The sequence below is a fragment of the Mchenga conophoros genome, linkage group LG13 (genome assembly GCF_057382185.1).
Source record: "Mchenga conophoros isolate Kocher_MC1m ecotype Shallow Benthic linkage group LG13, M_conophoros_male_GT1.1, whole genome shotgun sequence".
NCBI classification, from domain to species: Eukaryota; Metazoa; Chordata; class Actinopteri; order Cichliformes; family Cichlidae; genus Mchenga; species Mchenga conophoros.
In genome coordinates, this window is record NC_140538.1 from 17,670,135 (window position 1) to 17,688,078 (window position 17,944).

The following is a 17,944-nucleotide window of genomic DNA, read 5'->3' on the forward strand; positions in this document are numbered from 1 at the left end:
TCTGCTGAGTCCAGCCTCCCAGACACCCCCACCCCCCCCCCAACGAAATGAGTTGTGTGTGTGTGTGTGTGTGTGTGTGTGTGTGTGTGTGTGTGTGTGTGTGTGTGTGTGTGTGTGCGTGTGCACGTGGTTGCGTACGGCATGGTGAAATGAGATGTTCACATCCCAAGGACGTCTCCCACCATAATTTAAACTCACTGGTGCTGGAAGACTTCAAACTGAAAGTGCTGAAGTCATAAACCAGTGCACTTCTGTCTTTACTGTTATTGTCTGTGATCTACTGGTGTAAATCTGTAGGCAGGTGGCTGTGACTCAAACAATGCAAACATGAGGACAGAAAGCTTTTTCATGTTCTGATTACTGCATATTGGCTCCAGGCTATAAAATTAGTTAAAGACCCAAAGAGAAGTCCTTTTACATACTGTGTCTCATTGCTCTTTAATTGGAGTTTATCTGTCCTGGCTGATTTACACGTTGCACAGTTCTCTGACACGGCCACAAAATGTGAGGGGTTCGAGAAAGAGAAAATGCTCTGGGCTTGATGTACTACTGCGCATGATACCTTCAGCTATTTACACCCTGATCTACAGTCTCTTACACTGGAGATCAGAGTTTTTTGGCGGGTTTTTTTGTTTTTTTTTACTTATTTACGAGGGACGAAGAGACATCTATCAGCACTCAGCTGAAGCCAGTGACAGTGTATAGTGTGACTTTGAGGCGGAAAGTGAATTGTATTCCTACCCCTGGGGTACGCTGGGACAAACACGAGAAACAATGTTGTGGTCGCCGCCTGTTTCCATCAGCTACACACACCCATTCAGCGCTCCTCTTCGCCTCACTCTTACTTGTCGTCAAGGTCGTGCCCCCCCTTCTTCCTTAGACACAATGATCCTTAAATAGACCTTCTTTAAGCGACGACGAGGATTGTGGAAAGCTCGAGGGAAGAAATGGGGAAGGGATGGGGCTTTTTACTACAGCATGGAGAAATGTCCCCTTTCCCTTTTAAGGGCTGCTGAAAGATGTATAGTGCTACAGCATCATGATGAATCCCCTCTGCGGTGGCTAGAACACTTCTCATATCATTAAGCTTTAGTAATGGTCCCAGTGCTGTGCCCCTCCTGGCAGGGTTGCCTGGCATTTACTCCTCTCTGGCTAACAGGCCCGCTTGATACCTACAGATTCTCATGGCTTTCCTGCAACCTTTAGGCTCCTTCAGGTGTGTCTGATAATGTTTGTTTCCTAAAATAACTCCTAGTGAGCTGCAAGCTCCTCTGTGTGTTCATGTCAATTCATTATTATTATCACAGAAAAGTTACTTTAACAATGTGCGCTTCTGTAACCAAACTGTGCAAACATAACACAAAATGCACTAGTTATCAACTTTTGTGTCATAGTGAGCAGGGTGTAGTTTAATGATAATTATCTTTTTAAATGAACAATGTATGATAACTTATATATAAAGTTTTGTGATTTGCAAGAGAGAAACTCTGATTGATTGATAAACAGCTGCTGCGATATCATGACATTTAGTCCCCTGTTGGCTCCAAAGCAATGAATCCTTAACATGCAGAATGAAACTTTGCACCATATTCTTTTTATTTCTCTTGACTCTGTTCATGTCTTTAGGTTTTTAAATGCAAACTTTCAGTTTAAAAGTGATTTCACTAGATAATTTTGTCTATTTACGAAATAGAGCTACAGCGAGTTCTTACATACTGGCTGGCCTTAGTCTTTAGTCTTTATTATATTAGGAAGATAATTTCATTTCAAACCCTCCATGTTTAAATCTCATGTGAAAATATGAAAATGGATGCTGAAATATAAACACCTATAAATACATCCATTACCCTAATGTGAACTTAACCCCTATCTGGCCAGGACTTTGCACTAAAATTTAATGGTTTATGTTATAGGGACAAAAGGGATGCAAGTCCCCACAATGTCACTGTGTGAGGACATTTATGGGGAGTGAAGTTACACACACACACATGGACACACACACACAGAGTACATGTTTGATGGACTTTTTGTGAAATTGTTTAAAAATGCTTGCACAATCAAGAGCTGGTTCATTTGTATCATATATGCTTCCTTTCTGTCCTCATAGAGTGTGATATATTACTGAAAAACACAACTTCAAGCTGAACTGCAACTTTAAAGTTGATACCCCCCCCCCCCCCCCCAAAAAAAAAAAACCGTGTTATTTGCAGTTGAGCAGCTTATCCCTTGCTGTTTGCATCCCTACTGCTTTTTTCGACTCATTTGATTTTCTGTGTGGATGGGCTTCAGCTCTGATCTTTGAACCTGTGCACAGAGACTCCACTGTGCGTCAGCCTCCAGGGTGCATGTGTTACAGCATGCACTGGTGCAACTACACTTACGTCTCTCCCCAGCCCTCTCTTGCACTCTCACACACCAACACATACTCACATGCTGGGATATAGGTTTCGCCGGGGTCCTTCATAGATCAGCCTCCCCTGACAGCTCTCTTAAATGTCCTTGGCAGCCCCCCAACCCTCAGCCCTCGTTCCCTCTCTGTTCCTGCACCTTTTCCTCTTCGACCAGGCTTCTGATGGATGCTGCCATACTTCTCTGCCTCTCTCCTCTGGAATGCTCCCATAACCACTGGGCCCTGTAATGCAAGACACAATCTGTATATATCCCATTAAGTGTCACTTTGTGAATGAACCTGTTTCTTCACACTCGGTTCACCTGATAGAATGAGATGCACGGGATGGAGGCTGAAAGTTGACCAGCTCCTTTAAAGCAAGAGCTCTGACTTTAGAGGAGCTGGTCTCCGATCACAAACGTCGCTGTTACCATAGCTAGTATTCCCATTGTTAATTGTCCTATAAAAGGGAGGTTAGATGCTGATACTTATTTATAGGCTTTGCTCCTTTAGCTCTGGCCCTACTCTGTCAATATTCCTTTCCCTTAAGCAACAACTCATCTCCAGCACATAGATGTCCTCAGAGCGGTGAAGAATTGTACTCAAAATGCAATGTTTGTTTTCCCTTCACCCTCTGCAGTCCCCAACTAATTTTTTTTAACATCATGAGGTTTTATACACACTCGCTGCTTTGCTATCAATCATATTTCTAATTTAATGTATGAATATGTGATTTATGTTGCCCAGGCAGAGGATATAAATCTGTTTTCCAAGGGGTGGAGTGGGGTGGGGAGGGGGACAGGAGCGCTGATGTTCCCTTATTGATTGGCTGGCTTAATAGTGTTTGTTCTTTATAGCTGATCTCAGGAAATAAAGAAAATAAATAGTTGAGAATGAGTTCAGTCACTGTGATGCTCACGGGGGTGTGAGAGAGATGGAGTATGGAGGAAGGAACAGGAACGGAAAGAAGGAAACAGCAGGGAAATGGGATGAAAAAAACAGCTGATGGGTCAAATCATAAACCAACGATAAATATGGAATGTCAGTCATATCCTTATTGCTAAACCGGTGGTGGTGAAACTGTTCATCTAAACAGAGAGAACTCATTAAGAGTATTAACTTGCAACTTTTCTGTCCTTTAGTCTAACTGTGAAATCAGGGCACAAAATCACATAATGTTTTCGTCACTTTTTCCACGAGGCTGGGTCAGAACCAGAGGTTAGGACAGCTGTAGAGGAAAAGTTTGCTTCGAGGTATCTCTGTCCTTTGCGTGGTCAAAATGCTAACTTTTATTGACACCTCGTCACAGTGTCACGAGTGACAGAACATGATGTTTTTCTTTGCAAACCCAGAAGCCACATGGTTAGATGTCAGTCTTGAGTCATAGCTTTTCTGTTAACGTAAAGTGTCAGGCCATTATTGGCTCTGAGACTGTTTTACAATTCTCTAAGGATTTGTCAAATTGATTTGAAAACCAAACTGTGGTAACTGCCCGGCACCAGGCTCTTTGGAGGAGTGATGAATTAAATTTGTCTTGACATGTCACATTAGGAGGAAGGAAGGAAATTACTCTTTTAGGCAGAAGTACTTGACCACGTTACATAAATACGCTAAAGTCATAATCACATAAGCACGAGTTTATGCTCTTATCTACATTCTTTAATTTTCATATAGATCTTATATCAGCTCCTCGTCTCCAACATTTAATCATAAACAATGGAAGAAAAACGGCAAAAAGACTTCGGCTTCTTCCAACTTAACTGAAGGGAGGAGATGAGAGCATAAATCAAGCCCATTAGCCCTCAGGTCTCTTGGTGACAGTTCCCGCCCTATGGCTGATGTAAACCAAACTTACTGTTTGGAGATGAAGAAGCCTGTCATGCAGCTGCAGCCACCTCAGCCCCTGTCACCCTCCCTTGGAGATGCTCAAGCATTAATAGCAAATCGATTGTAGTTGAGAGACAGGAGAAAGTAAGGGAAAAAAAACGTGGTGTTCATGTCCGGTGGAGGGATGTGCATATAGGAAAATATTACAACAAAGCCTGGAAACATTTCGGATATCCTTGCCAGTCTCTGCAGCTATATATCACTTGGTTAGGACAAATAGCAGTAGGTGGTGATGACACCAAAGGACAGAAAGACACAATTGCACCTTTTAACCCTTTTGTGTTACGAAGAACATAACTCAAAAATGCACATCATTACTGCACCTTTCTGTTAAACAGACTCTCTTCTGCTGCAGCAGATTTCATTCATTGGTGCTCAAGAGCTTGATTGTCAACTTTGTTGTTTTGTTGTTTACCAGCCGATGGATTGCTATGTGACCAAAGTCTCCCTGTCTACAAGCTTCCTGCAGTGACCTGATGATAGGAGTAATGGGGGCTCTTTCATCTCATTATGCCTAATAGTGTATTGATTTCAGTCTGGGAGAAATGACTACATCATCTCCTTAGTTAGCCCAAGTCATAGATACAATACACAAAATCTTTTTTAATCCCTTTTAACCGTAATCTCAGCAGAAACCACCAATAACTAGTATCTCACGGATATTTTGCTGAATATAAAAACTGGTATTTGAGGGCTTAATGTTTTGTATTGGAGTGTACTGTACATGCCATGTGCTCTGTGATCTGAAGGTGTAAAAGCACTGTAAGCGTCCTTGCTGCCGTTGCTGCCAGCCTTAGTCAACACACTATCCCTCCTCGTGTGTTTCTGTCGCTGTCTCCTCAGTGGGGTAATCAGCCATTCTCCTGCAAGGTAATTCCTGCTCAGGAGTGCATGTGGCCGACACTGCGGAAATTCTTTTTTTGGTTTAATTTCAGGCCTATTGATCGCGGAGCGCTTTAAGACTGCATGACATCCATAATCACAACAATGGTATGACAGCACAGATAAATAATGTGGCAAAGGCAGAGAGAGCAGGAGGGATGAAAGGGAAGCTGAATTGGAAAAAAAGGGAGGAGAGCCAGGATCCATCTCTTACTGTATTCTGTATTAATTACCAAACTCCAGCCTATTACACCCTCCCAAACCCAACCTAGTCACCTGATTGATCTCCTCTCAGAGGCCATAAATTAGTTTTCTTCCCAAACTTATCTGAAATCTGTTTGTTTAAGCATCCATTAAAGGATAGAAGCCAGTGCTCTACAGTAATTACCACAGCTACTGTAATATCTACAATTATTATGATTAGTGGAGCAGAATTAAGTTACTGCTAAAGAAACCACAAGGGGCTAAAGTCATGGAATAATTATGAGGTTTTGCATAGAGTAAAGCTGTAGAGTGCAGGCTGGAGCGATGTAGCTGAAATGAATATCCGTTGATAGAGCCCACAGTGGATGCTTACTGAAAAGCAAAACATTTTTTAAATTATTTTGTGGGCTTTTTTTCCTCCCTTCATTAAACAGGGCAGCATAGATGGAAATATCACGCAACACAGGTCCTCAGCTGGATTCAAACATTGCATGGTGGTGCAACTATCTGGTATGCACTGTAACCACAGAATGCCCCGGAAAGCAAAAATGATCACGCCAAACGTTTCAACTGTAAACTTGTGTTTGTTCTGGCGGAGCGTATTGACACTACCACTGGCTATTTGATTTAAAATTAGATGCTTCCACACCATTTTGCACCTTTTATGAGATATTTGTGGAAATATGCATGCTTTCCCGTCAAGCTGCTGAATCATTTTCTCCTCAGTAACTATAAACGGCCATTTCAGAGACAGCAGGGGCCAGTGCGGTCGGTGTTTGAGTGGGCAGGAATTTCGAGAGAGTCAAGAGAGCTGGTTTAAGCTGGCAGCAGAGGCCAAAGCAGGTCTTTCACCTCAACTAACATACTGTAACTTTACCACAAGGCTGCCTCATTTCAAATACAGCTTTAACCCCACATTCTATGTATTGTACAATGAGATGTGATAAATTAAAGTCCGAATTGTGACCTTTAGCAGTGTACATGTAGTTAAATGATAGTGGTGTCTAGTAAACAGTGGTTCCAGTGATGCAGCAGTGCATAAAGTGTGGCTCTTTTGGTTATTGGACTCTGAAAAGGGTTGACAGCACCAGCTCATAAAATGTCTCAAGTCAAAAAGGCGATAAGGATGCAGGGTTAATGCGGCTTGGCACACAGTTTTATTTGTGCGGAGGAGGAGAAATCCTGCTCTTCTCCCCCCCTTCGAAGAGGCTTACAGCAAAGTGGATACTGTTGCAGGACGGGAAGCAGCGGAGGATGCCCAGCGAAACAGAGCAAGCAGGCGTGAGAACGAGGAACTGACCGTTTTTATTGTGGCCATATCAGACACACTTTGCAGGAGTCATCAAAATGACAATGCTGTAGTGTCACCTTTCTTACAAAAGATACAAGCTAATCAACTAGTCCCCTGGATTTTTTTTATTTTAATTTTGTAATGTTTCATCTGGTATAATGAAAAACAACACTGCATGTTATTGCATGAAGATTTTGCATATAGGCCTACATTTGGTGGCTCATCAACATAATGAACTTGTAATTTGAGGTTGTAACAGAAAAAACACTTTGCTTAACCTATTGAAGTTAACTGAAGTTAGCAGGTGTTCATTGACAGATCAAGTTAATCTAAGTGCCTTCCCCTTCCCACTTGGAAAGAGCAACTTCTCACATACTCTACTACTGAAGTATGGACCATCCAAAAACTAAATTAAGTGCTTGTTTTTCAAATGGAAAATTCAAGTGAATGGCCATGTTTTCTCAAGGTCTTTTTCACACATACAAGGCTGTTGCTATGTTTGTATAGCTGACATGCTGAAGTTTAAAATGAGCATCGGAGTGGGGAAGAAAGGCCGTTTAAGTGACTTTGAGCATTGCATGGTTGTTGGTGCAAGACACGTTTGTGTGAGGATTTCAGAAACTGATGAGCTACTGGGATTTTTCCAAACAACCATCTCTAGGGTGTACAAATGATGATCTGGAAAAGAGAAAATATCCAGTGAGCTGCAGTTCTGTAGGCGAAAATGGCTTGTTGACGTCAGAGGTTAGAGGAGAATGGCTAAACTGCTTTAAGCTGATAGGAAGACAACAGTAACTCAAATAAAGCATTCCGAGATGCTTTTTTTCTTACCTTGATGCAGCCAAGGTATGCAGAAGAGCAGGAGCACAGATGGGATACACCAACAGAAGATCACACTGGATGCCCCTCCTGACAGCCAAGAACAGGTATCTGATAGTTTGCATTGGTGGACACAAAATCGGACAACGTGTAGATAAATTAGAAAAAGTTGGTGTTGGCTGTACTCAAACGACCCCCATAGCCACCAGATTTCAATCTAATAGAACACCTCTGGGATGTGTTGGAACAGGAGATTCACATCATGGATGTAAGCAACTGTGTGATGCTATCATGTCAATATGGACCAAACTCTCTGAGGAATGTTTCCAGCACCTTATTGAATCTGTGCTAAGAACAATTAAGCCAACCGTACATTAACAGGATGCATCTAATAACTGAATGGTGAGGTTATACCTTTGACGGCTTGGTAATGTAACAGCTACAGGCAGTAAGGTTTTAGAGCAAATTGCTGATCACAAGAGGATTTTCAGCCATGTTGCATGTAGTCACTGTAAAAATCTCCTCACTTGCTTCCATTATCCTGAGCCCCTGGATTTCTCTGCTGCTAAACATGCATACACAATGAGACACGGCTTGGCAACAAAACTATTTCTTGTTGGTGTTAGGGATGAGCACCACTGGGAGTGAATTGTACTGCCAGGCTCCACACCACTGATCAACTAAAGCTATTTGTATGTGAATCAACAACACCGCTGTCTTTTTATTAGGGAGGGCCAGTGACCCTATCATGGACACGACCTGTTAAGAGAAGCAGCCTTTTCTTATCTGCATGCCCTTGGAGTATGCGCCTATTGATATGCCACCTTGACTCTATCTTCATGCCAAGATGCTTCCAATTATGCGAGCCGCTGGAGTGAGGCAGAGCGTGGGTTTCTGTACGATGAAAACTAGTCCATGGGTAATGTGATTGTGCTGCTCTTCCCCATAGGTATGGTTTTCTGCACACGGAGGGGGGATTAAAATGAACAGCCATTTCTCCCATTTCTCACCATTTTCCCCCCACAACCTCATGACCCTATAAGCTAGACTGATCTATCTAGTTAAATAGTAAATGGTTTATCACGGGGGTTTGAGCTCTGCTACAGCTATCGATTAGATTTAGCAGTCAATTTTTAAATCATATGTGGGGATTTTTGCTGTGATATAACCTCCTGGCTGTCAGTTCTTCTGTAGACAGTCCAACTGTTGGTGTCAAACATTATTCTTTTCTTTTATTATTTTCCTGTCAGGATTCCAGAAATAGTTCTCTCCATATGCTGTTATCTCGGTTTGGACTTTGCTGTTCGATACACTGTGCACAAGAAAATGATCTGCACAGTGATTTAACTCTCAGATTTTTCTCCTGTTTTTGCCATATTCAATTTATTTGGTATCCCAGAAGAGGGCAGCACTTCTTTACCAAACTTGCAACTTCTTGCTTACATAGTATTCTAGTACTTAAAGCTATACTGCGCAATTTAATGAGAAACACGCGAGCAGAGATCATAATCTTGATACTTTTCACACACAAAAAAAAGACTAGAAGAAGGTGCTGCTCATTTACTGCATGCTTCTCGTGCCTTTAATCTAAGCTCTGCTACTTCCTCATTTTCAAAGTGATTCAGACTAAAACACAGCTTGTCACATGCACTGTGATTTATGAAGAAAGCGTAAGACAATTTCAAGCAGACTTTAGTCACTTCAAATTGCACTGCCCTTTTCTGCTCTGTCTTTCTGCCACTCCTCCTTGTTAAGTCTAATTGTTGAATGTTGCCATTGTGTTTCTTAAATTTGTACAGTCTTAGTTTAAGCAGTAGGATCAAAGCCATTCCTTTGATCCTGACCACCTCTCCAGCCACTCTGTGCTGGGGGAGGTTTTATTGTAGATACATCCTAACTTGAAGATCTGTTTGATGTTTGGTAGAGCTTCCTACCCTTTGTATGGTTTCACTGTGTTATCTTTGGTAAACCATACATTGGGTGTGGGGGAAGACTACCCTCTTTATGACCAAGGATGTTGTTCCTGCTTTTAGGTTTTATGACCCTTTGACCACACACACACACACACACACACACACACACACACACACACACATTCTCACATAACACCCACACACACACACTTACATACAGTGCCTTGTCTTTGTAACCAAAGGGGGGTTGCAAGGGGAGGTGTTTTGTAAACTATTGTTTGAAGTTTGTCAATAAAAGGCGGCGAGAGGAGGCCACCAGCGTGGTCATTTCAACGTGCTGGTCACAGACGAGAGGCCTCCCTTGCGCAAGAAATCGATCGACTGTCTTGTTTTCTTCATGATGAATAAGTCTCTAGAATTAGCGGGGTTTGTGGAAACACAGACCCAACATTTTTTGGTCCTTCGGAGCCGGAGCCTAACACATTGCATCCACCGAGGAGAGGGAGAGGACGCCACCGCAACGTCTGGGATGATTGACGTAAAGCCCTGGTGTTTTTGGCTTGCCACCAGGCCGGGAAGTTTGCGCCTGACCTCCCCTCGGGATGGATGACTATTGACGGGATCCAGAGACTCTTCCCATGAACGTAAACAAACAGTGAGTACAGAAGGCCTTAGAGAGCGTCTCTATAACCGTGTGAATGAATGTGGGATCCTAGATACGCGTCACCGTGATTCTGCGTGAAACGTTTGAGTCCCGGGGAGCGCTGGTCACGAGAGCGCACGTGACCCAAAACAATAGAGAGCGGCTACGGGCTGTGCGTTAAACGTGAGTCCGGGAGCGCGCTAGCCGCGTGAGAGAGACGCAGGCTTCTCCGCCATTTGGGGCGTAGAGAGTTCTCCGCCATTTGGGGCGTGGAGAGAACCTAGGTTCAGAGTCCGGAATCTCCGCCATTTGGGGCGTTGGAGAGTGTCCGAAGGTTGAATTCTCCGCCATATGGGGCGTTTGAGAGTTTTCAACAGAGAGCGCTAGCTGTGCGTGCAAACGCAAGCGATAGGCCTATGTTGTGTGTGTGCGGGCCAGACGTGGTCTGCGTGAGTGTGGCTGATTGTTGTCTTGTAATGGAGAATAAAATGTGTAAGTCTGCCTTAGAAGGAGATGTAAAATTTATGCAGAAAGTTTTACCAGGCAGCACGCAGTATGTAGGTTGTTGGTGTAAGAAATGTGGATTTGAAGGGACATTAGTGGAAGTTCAGTGTAAAATGCTGGTAGAAAGAATAGCTGTAAGTGTAGCAGGTAAAACAGGTAAAGCGAAGCAGAGGAAGGAATTGCAGTTAGCAGTTGCTAAGTGGTGGCTGGAGCAGACTCAGAAGAGGAGAGAAGTGCAGAATGTTAAAAGAGCAATATTGCAAGAAGTAGTTGTGAAACCTGAGGATGAAACTACAGCTCAATCCACTGCAACTACTCTAGAACAACACCGTAGAAAAGCATTAGGAAGAGCAAGAATGTTAGCAGAAAGTAGAGTCAGAGAAGAGCGTGAGAGAGCAGAGGCAGAAGTGGAGGAGAGATTAAAGGCATATTAGGAGCAGCATTGAGTCCAAGACAGACTTGGCAGGGTAGGAAACAGAAAGTAAAGTTAGTGAACACAAACGTTACAACTACATATCCATCCCTGACACAACACAAAAAAAAAAACAAAAAAAAAAACAAAACATATGGTGTTTCTGTAACAGAGTGTGAAGATGAAGAAAGTTTTTCTCCTGATCAATTCCGCGAGTGTGAGAGTGTCTGACGTCATGGTGTGTGTGAAAGGTATCCAGCTGGGGCAGACGTGATTCTGCATGTCACCTGCCCAGTGGACAAAAAGAAATAAAATAGTTGTGTGGATGAATGATAGCATGATGAGTGTTTGGTGTTTCTCAGTCTGAAACAGCTGTAATGCTATTTTCTGTTTTGGAGAAAAGTACAGTTAAAGAAAAAAAACAGAGAGAGATGTGTGTTGTTTTAAGCAGTGATGAGAATAATGGAAGTGTGATGAGAGATGAACACAAAACATACTGAAAATGCATTAACTATACTAACCCTACATGCATATACACATACAATGATACTCATGAGACCAGACAGCATCTTAAGCATGAGATTCTGTTTGTCATCTTGTCCAAGTCACTAGTAAGATGAAAGTGATACATAGACTAGTGGACTGAATATTATAGGAGGACAGATGGTTGCATCATAGAGGAGGAAACAGAATGCTGATGAGAGGTCTTGAATGAGTGAGTTGAGTGAGCTGATTGTGAGTTTCTGGTGTGTGAAGAAGTTTTACCATGACACACATTTAGTTACATGAGAACTAAAACTTATTATGTGCTAAGACAACAGGGTTATGCTGTATGTTGTGTGTATGGCTGATTGGATGAATGTTTGAGATTAAACTGGCTGTTTGATTGTCTTTATTACTAAAGTTGAACCTGCCAATTGGGTTGTTACGATTTATCCCCCTGGCATGAAGAACACGTGTCATGACTTAAACAAGGCTTTTCTTTCCTTTATTTTCTTTGATTTCCTTTATTTTCTTTCTTTTATTTTGTTACTTTCATGGTGCACTGAAAGTTTTGTTTGATGATCTCTGTTTGAGCAGATCTGCACGATTAGAACCGAAGCGTCGTCGAGAAAACTGTTGCAAAGTGAGCTTCCCCAAAATTAAAATGGGCTCTTATTTGGGACAATCAGGAAACAAGTTCCTGTCCAAAAGGATTCAACGAGGAAATCCAGTCTAAATTATTTTTCTTTTTGAAATGACGTTGTTTTGCTGAGCGTGGAAACGGATGCGACGATAATTTCCACAATTAGCAAAAGAAGGAATCACTGAGTGAACGAGTAAGAATTTTAAAATAAATGGGGAACTGACTGACTGACTTAACACCATTGTGTGAAGTCAACCCCCGCTTGACAAAGGTGTGGATGTATCTCTGTGTGTGTCTCTGTTACAGGAGCAGAAAGATGATAGCAACATCTGAGGTTGTGTGATGGTTTAACCTTTTAAATGCCATTTTTATGTTTGTGAATCTATCAGAGGTGTGTTATTCATGGGCTTGTGGTACTCACAGAAGTTACTGTGAGAAAGTGTGTACACACCTGCGCAGTGCTAACATTTGCATTTTTTCTTACAGCATTGCAGTTTTTCATGTGATTTGATGATGTGGTTTTTAGCAGAACAACTGGTGGATGTTTGTTTCTTTATTACAGGTTTTGTTTTCTTTAAGAGTGCATGTCGCATTCAGCAGAAGTGGACAAGTGACATGAGTAAAACAAATAAGAGATTACGATATTTATGGAATAGTTTATTATGGGCTCATTTGCTGGCCACTTTTGGACCCATAATAATATATGAGTGGAGTGACTTTGCTTAAGGGAAGTCACCGATTACATTAATGTTAACTGAGCACATGGGATGATCCATGTTTGAGGCGAATTATGGTAACAATAGTGATTTAATGATTTGAGAAAACCTGCACATGACACTTGTCTTGCTGATGCTGAATGCTTGTTACCCTTGTGATATACTTGTTTATAAGTGTGAAGTTTGATTTTACTTCCAGATCTTGTTTTCCAGGCCATGATGGTGAGTATGCAGGCTCCTGGTGGAGCCAGTTTTTAAGGCAGGGATCCAGGTTTGGTGAGTTGACGCATGAGAGTGTCCATGCGTCAAGAGGTGGGGTCCAGAAGTAACATTAAACAATGTTTTCTATTATTGTTGCAGTGATTTGTGTGATTAGCTGTTTATTTACAAGTATTAAACCTATGCAAGTGGTGCATCCTTGTTCAGATGAGGCTTTGATGGCCTATAAGTGAAGTTCACTGATTACAATGTGGAATAACATTGAGATGTTAAATAATTTGGAATAAATTATGGGAAAACGTAGGAGATTAATGAGTTTAGAATAAACCTGCAATGATACTTGTCTCTGTGATGCTGAATACTTTATTACTCTTATGATCTACAGTTGGTTGCAAATGTGAAGTTGTTTAAATTTAAGACTTTGTCTTCTGTGATACAGGAGCTGGGAGTTAAACAAGCTGAACATTTAAGTGCTGATTAATGTTTTTACACAGGGTTACAGCTTGGAGTGAAGCTGCTCCAAGGGACAAACCCTGGAGATTGTTTTAGGGAGACTGTGCAACACTCTTTTACATGTCTCATTGGGGAGTTGACACATGGCGAAAGCCGTGTGGCGAGAGGAGTGTCATTTTTTTCAATTTGTAGATGTCGTGAGGTGCCATGATGAGAAGGAGTGACTGAGAGGATCGTCCACAAGATGGAAGCTGAGGCCTGGAGAGAGTCTTCAGGAGGATCGGAGATCACCTTCAGCACAGAGAGCTGTGCTACTGGGCTTCCAAAGGATTGTCACAAGGAGACTTTCAGCGTTGGAAAATGGAACCTGAGGGAGCATGCCAAGCTCCAAAAAGTGACAGCGCAGAGGAGGTCCAGCGATGGACTTGTGGTTCTGTGAACAGCACAAATGCAAGGTGACTGTAAAATAACTAACAGCACTTTTTCCACAAGTGAAGCCAGTAACTTACTATCCTAAAAGATTAGCTCTAGTTGCTCGTGCTTTACCTCCATGCGTGAGATCAGTATGTGCAGCAGCTTAAGCTGTACAATGTTTCAATAGTTTATTTCACCTTTTGCAATTGTTAGTTCCACACGAGGTAGATGTTTACTATTGCAGACTAAACTTACATTTCTGTCACCTACAAGACACTTGTCTTTAATGTTACTGTTACTCTCACAACCACACATATTACCATAAAGTGGTGCAGAATTCTGAATCTGTCCAACCCTTTTTGCCAACGGAGGAGGGCACTTCTCATGAGTGTAGAGAGCGCGAGGAGAAGACGTGTAAGCTGAGGGATGACTTAATAGATGTGCCACTCGTTGAGGAAAAGGTTTGGTTTGTTGATGATTTGAGTTTTACAACAGCAGAGGGACAGACTAGAACAGGTTTTACTGTAGCAGACAGTGAGAGAGAGTTATCTATGTAGGACAACTAGCATGTTTCATATTTGCTTGAGCAGCAGAGATGCTAGCTTTAACGGAAGCGTGTAAAGCTGTAGAGAGACAATATACACTGATAGGTAGTATACATTTGCTACTGTACATTTCTTTGTAGTGCAGTGAGTGAGACGAGGTGTGACAACCTCTACAGGGAAACCTGCAGAACACACCAAACTCTTGCAAATTCTGCTGGATGCAGCGTTATTAACCAGTGGAATTGCCGTTTGTAAATGTGCAGCACACATGTGAGGGAAAGATCCAGTTGCATTAGGAAAAGATTTTGCAGATAAGATCGCAAAAGAGGCAGCTGTAGTTAAACATGGTGTTAACATTTTAGAAATACAGCATCAGCAGACATGCACATCCACTCACCTACAGCAGGAAAACAGTTGTGACTTACAGAGGGAGCAAGCTTGCAGGATGATTTTTTTTTTTATCTGTGTGATACACCAGTACTGCCTAATAATTTGTATAAGACTGCTGCTATTTTGAGCCATTGGCTATGCCATGTCTCAAACAGGAGGGAGATGAGCAGTCGTTATACTCACTCTAGGATTATTAAATACTTTTAAAAAAAAGCTTTTTTGCAGAGAGAACTAATGGAACAGTAAAGTTAAGATTTAGGAAGACAGGCAGGACATGGTTAGACTGTATAGAATAAGTACATGAGGATTACTTCAACAGAGAATGGTCTGACTCTTTGAGATTACACATGTTAGAGCATTTAGAGTTCCAGTCTTCTGTAGTGATGATAGAAAAGCAGAAGAGAGAGCATATTAGCGGATTAGATGCTTGAAATGTTTAAAAGTAAAGTAGTCATGAGAACAAATGATCTGCCAGATGATTCTGTTTCTTCGCAGGAGCAGAGCCTGAAGTCTGGAGATTGGATGATGATAAGGCCATGGAGAGGAAGTGCTGGTCCAGTCCATGGTGGGAAGGTCCATATCGGATGCTGCTGACGACGACCACAGCAGTGAAGATTGCCGGAAGGAACACTTGGATATATCAAGCGCACTGCAAGAAGGTGACACACATCCAGGCCAGCTCGGAGTAAGTGGCAGGAAGACCGGGAACAAAGGGGGGGGAAAGCCTCCAGGGCCCCTCGTCTCAATCCGGTGAAGAAACCAACTGAGCCACAGGTACTCATCAGAATGGCTGGGAATGTGCTGTGCATCTTCTTGTGCCTGTGGACCCTGAGTGGGATGACAGGGAGCGCACTGGAACAGAGCAAACCACACCCAGTACCAGCATGGGTTTTCAACAACTACTGGTGGCAGTTTAAGAACACAACCGCTCACATAAAGAATGAGACCAATGGTTATGCTTGTGATGCCACTGGCTACACATTCTTCTGGACTGTGGCCCTATAGCATCACTGAGAGCGAGGCAGTTTGTTTGGTTGCTTTAGCAACACATCCAGGAACACTGCCAACTTTTCAACTGCTCTGAACCTGAATGGAAGGTTGATTCACCAGTAGCTGGGAAGGTGAACTGCTCTGGTGAGACAGACCTGCTCGTCTGACTCAAAGAATATGACTTGTTGCAGGACATTATACAGTTAAACGAACTGGAAACAGGCCAATTGCCTATGTGTACGAAGGACAATGGATTAGCCCAAGTTGGAGATTAACCATGGAACATGGTAACATCACTTATTCTTTTGTCTTCTGCAAGAAGGATGTAAACAGAGAAGCCTTTTGTCTACATTTACATCATGAACACTTGAGGTTTTGAGCCAAGAAGATCAAAACAGCTGGATCCAATTTCCTTTACAAAGCTTTTTCTGTGGTGACAACAGGACAGGAGAAGAGTTGTAAATGCAGATAATTCACAAGTTGACTCTAACCCCCACAGGATGCCTACAGTGAGAAGATTTGGGGGGGTTGATAGGAGTCATAAAGAAGGGTGTTGACCAGGCTGCAGCTTTGAAGTCAGCTGAGAGCCACATGGACAAACAATAAAGTCAACTGATGCGTTTAAATACCTATGTCTGTATACAGTTGGATTGTAGTGACATATGATTTTTGAGAATGATGATTCTTCTTGTTTGACCTTTGACATTCAGTTGTTTACTTGAAGAAATACATAATGAATTGCACGACAGGAGTAGATCCGCCACAAGGCTGGATAGCTTGGTTACTGTCTGGTCCTTGGTGGCATCTTCTTTTGAAGATATTAATTCCTGTTTTTGAACTGTTGATACTGATTTGCTTATGTATAGGATGTAGTTTACTGTGCATGAATGAAATCTACACTGACACTGTCTAAACAAAGGGTGCATAAGTTGAAATTTAAGAACAATGACAAAAAGGAGGGAAATGTTAAGTCTAATTGTTGAATGTTGCCATTGTGTTTCTTAAATTTGTACAGTCTTAGTTTAAGCAGTAGGATCAAAGCCATTCCTTTGATCCTGACCACCTCTCCAGCCACTCTGTGCTGGGGGAGGTTTTATTGTAGATACATCCTAACTTGAAGATCTGTTTGATGTTTGGTAGAGCTTCCTACCCTTTGTATGGTTTCACTGTGTTATCTTTGGTAAACCATACATTGGGTGTGGGGGAAGACTACCCTCTTTATGACCAAGGATGTTGTTCCTGCTTTTAGGTTTTATGACCCTTTGACCACACACACACACACACACACACACACACACACACACACACACATTCTCACATAACACCCACACACACACACTTACATACAGTGCCTTGTCTTTGTAACCAAAGGGGGGTTGCAAGGGGAGGTGTTTTGTAAACTATTGTTTGAAGTTTGTCAATAAAAGGCGGCGAGAGGAGGCCACCAGCGTGGTCATTTCAACGTGCTGGTCACAGACGAGAGGCCTCCCTTGCGCAAGAAATCGATCGACTGTCTTGTTTTCTTCATGATGAATAAGTCTCTAGAATTAGCGGGGTTTGTGGAAACACAGACCCAACACTCCTCTTCTCCCTTTCTATCTCAACTAGCCTCACTTTTTTCATTTCCCCCCTTCTCCTTCTTTGCTCCTGCTCCACCCTGTAATCAGGCCGGTTCATGGCTCTCATTTGGAGTGGTATATATAGCAGTAATTGTCAGGGTGCAGTACTGAGACTGGGCAGAGCATGTGTACTCTCTCACAGGGCTGTTTTGCAGTAAATCTCTTAGGGGAGAAGAGAGGTCCAGGCTGGGGAGGGAAGGGGTTGGGGTAGTGAACGTGCTAAATAACATGCACATGTGTGAAGACAAATTCAGTTCAACAAAATGCTCAGACAATGCAGAACTGGATGAAATTCTCAAAGCAGCTAAGCAGAGGCACACTACTTAATCTGCCCCTGTAAGTCATTATGTATCGCTGCCTATTCATTTCCTCTCTCAACGAGCCTTACGTGGAAAATGAGCGGTGTCTTGCGATATGCTTTTCTCTACAATTATGCAAATGTGTTCATTATTTAGCAAGGCGTCTCATTGTCAGTAAACGTTAACAATTCCAGGTGATGAGCTGTATGTCAGGTGGTCTGCTTATGAT

The 17,944-nt window shown here is 42.4% G+C and overlaps 1 long non-coding RNA gene across 1 annotated transcript; it reads left to right on the forward strand.

Annotated features, from left to right (window-relative positions):
- Nucleotides 1-9,225: 9,225 nt before the first annotated feature.
- On the forward strand, nucleotides 9,226-17,303 carry LOC146561095 (uncharacterized). Its single transcript, XR_014894837.1, has 2 exons — nucleotides 9,226-10,040; nucleotides 13,651-17,303. It is a non-coding gene; the product is annotated as an uncharacterized LOC146561095 (long non-coding RNA).
- The last annotated feature ends 641 nt before the right edge of the window (nucleotides 17,304-17,944 follow it).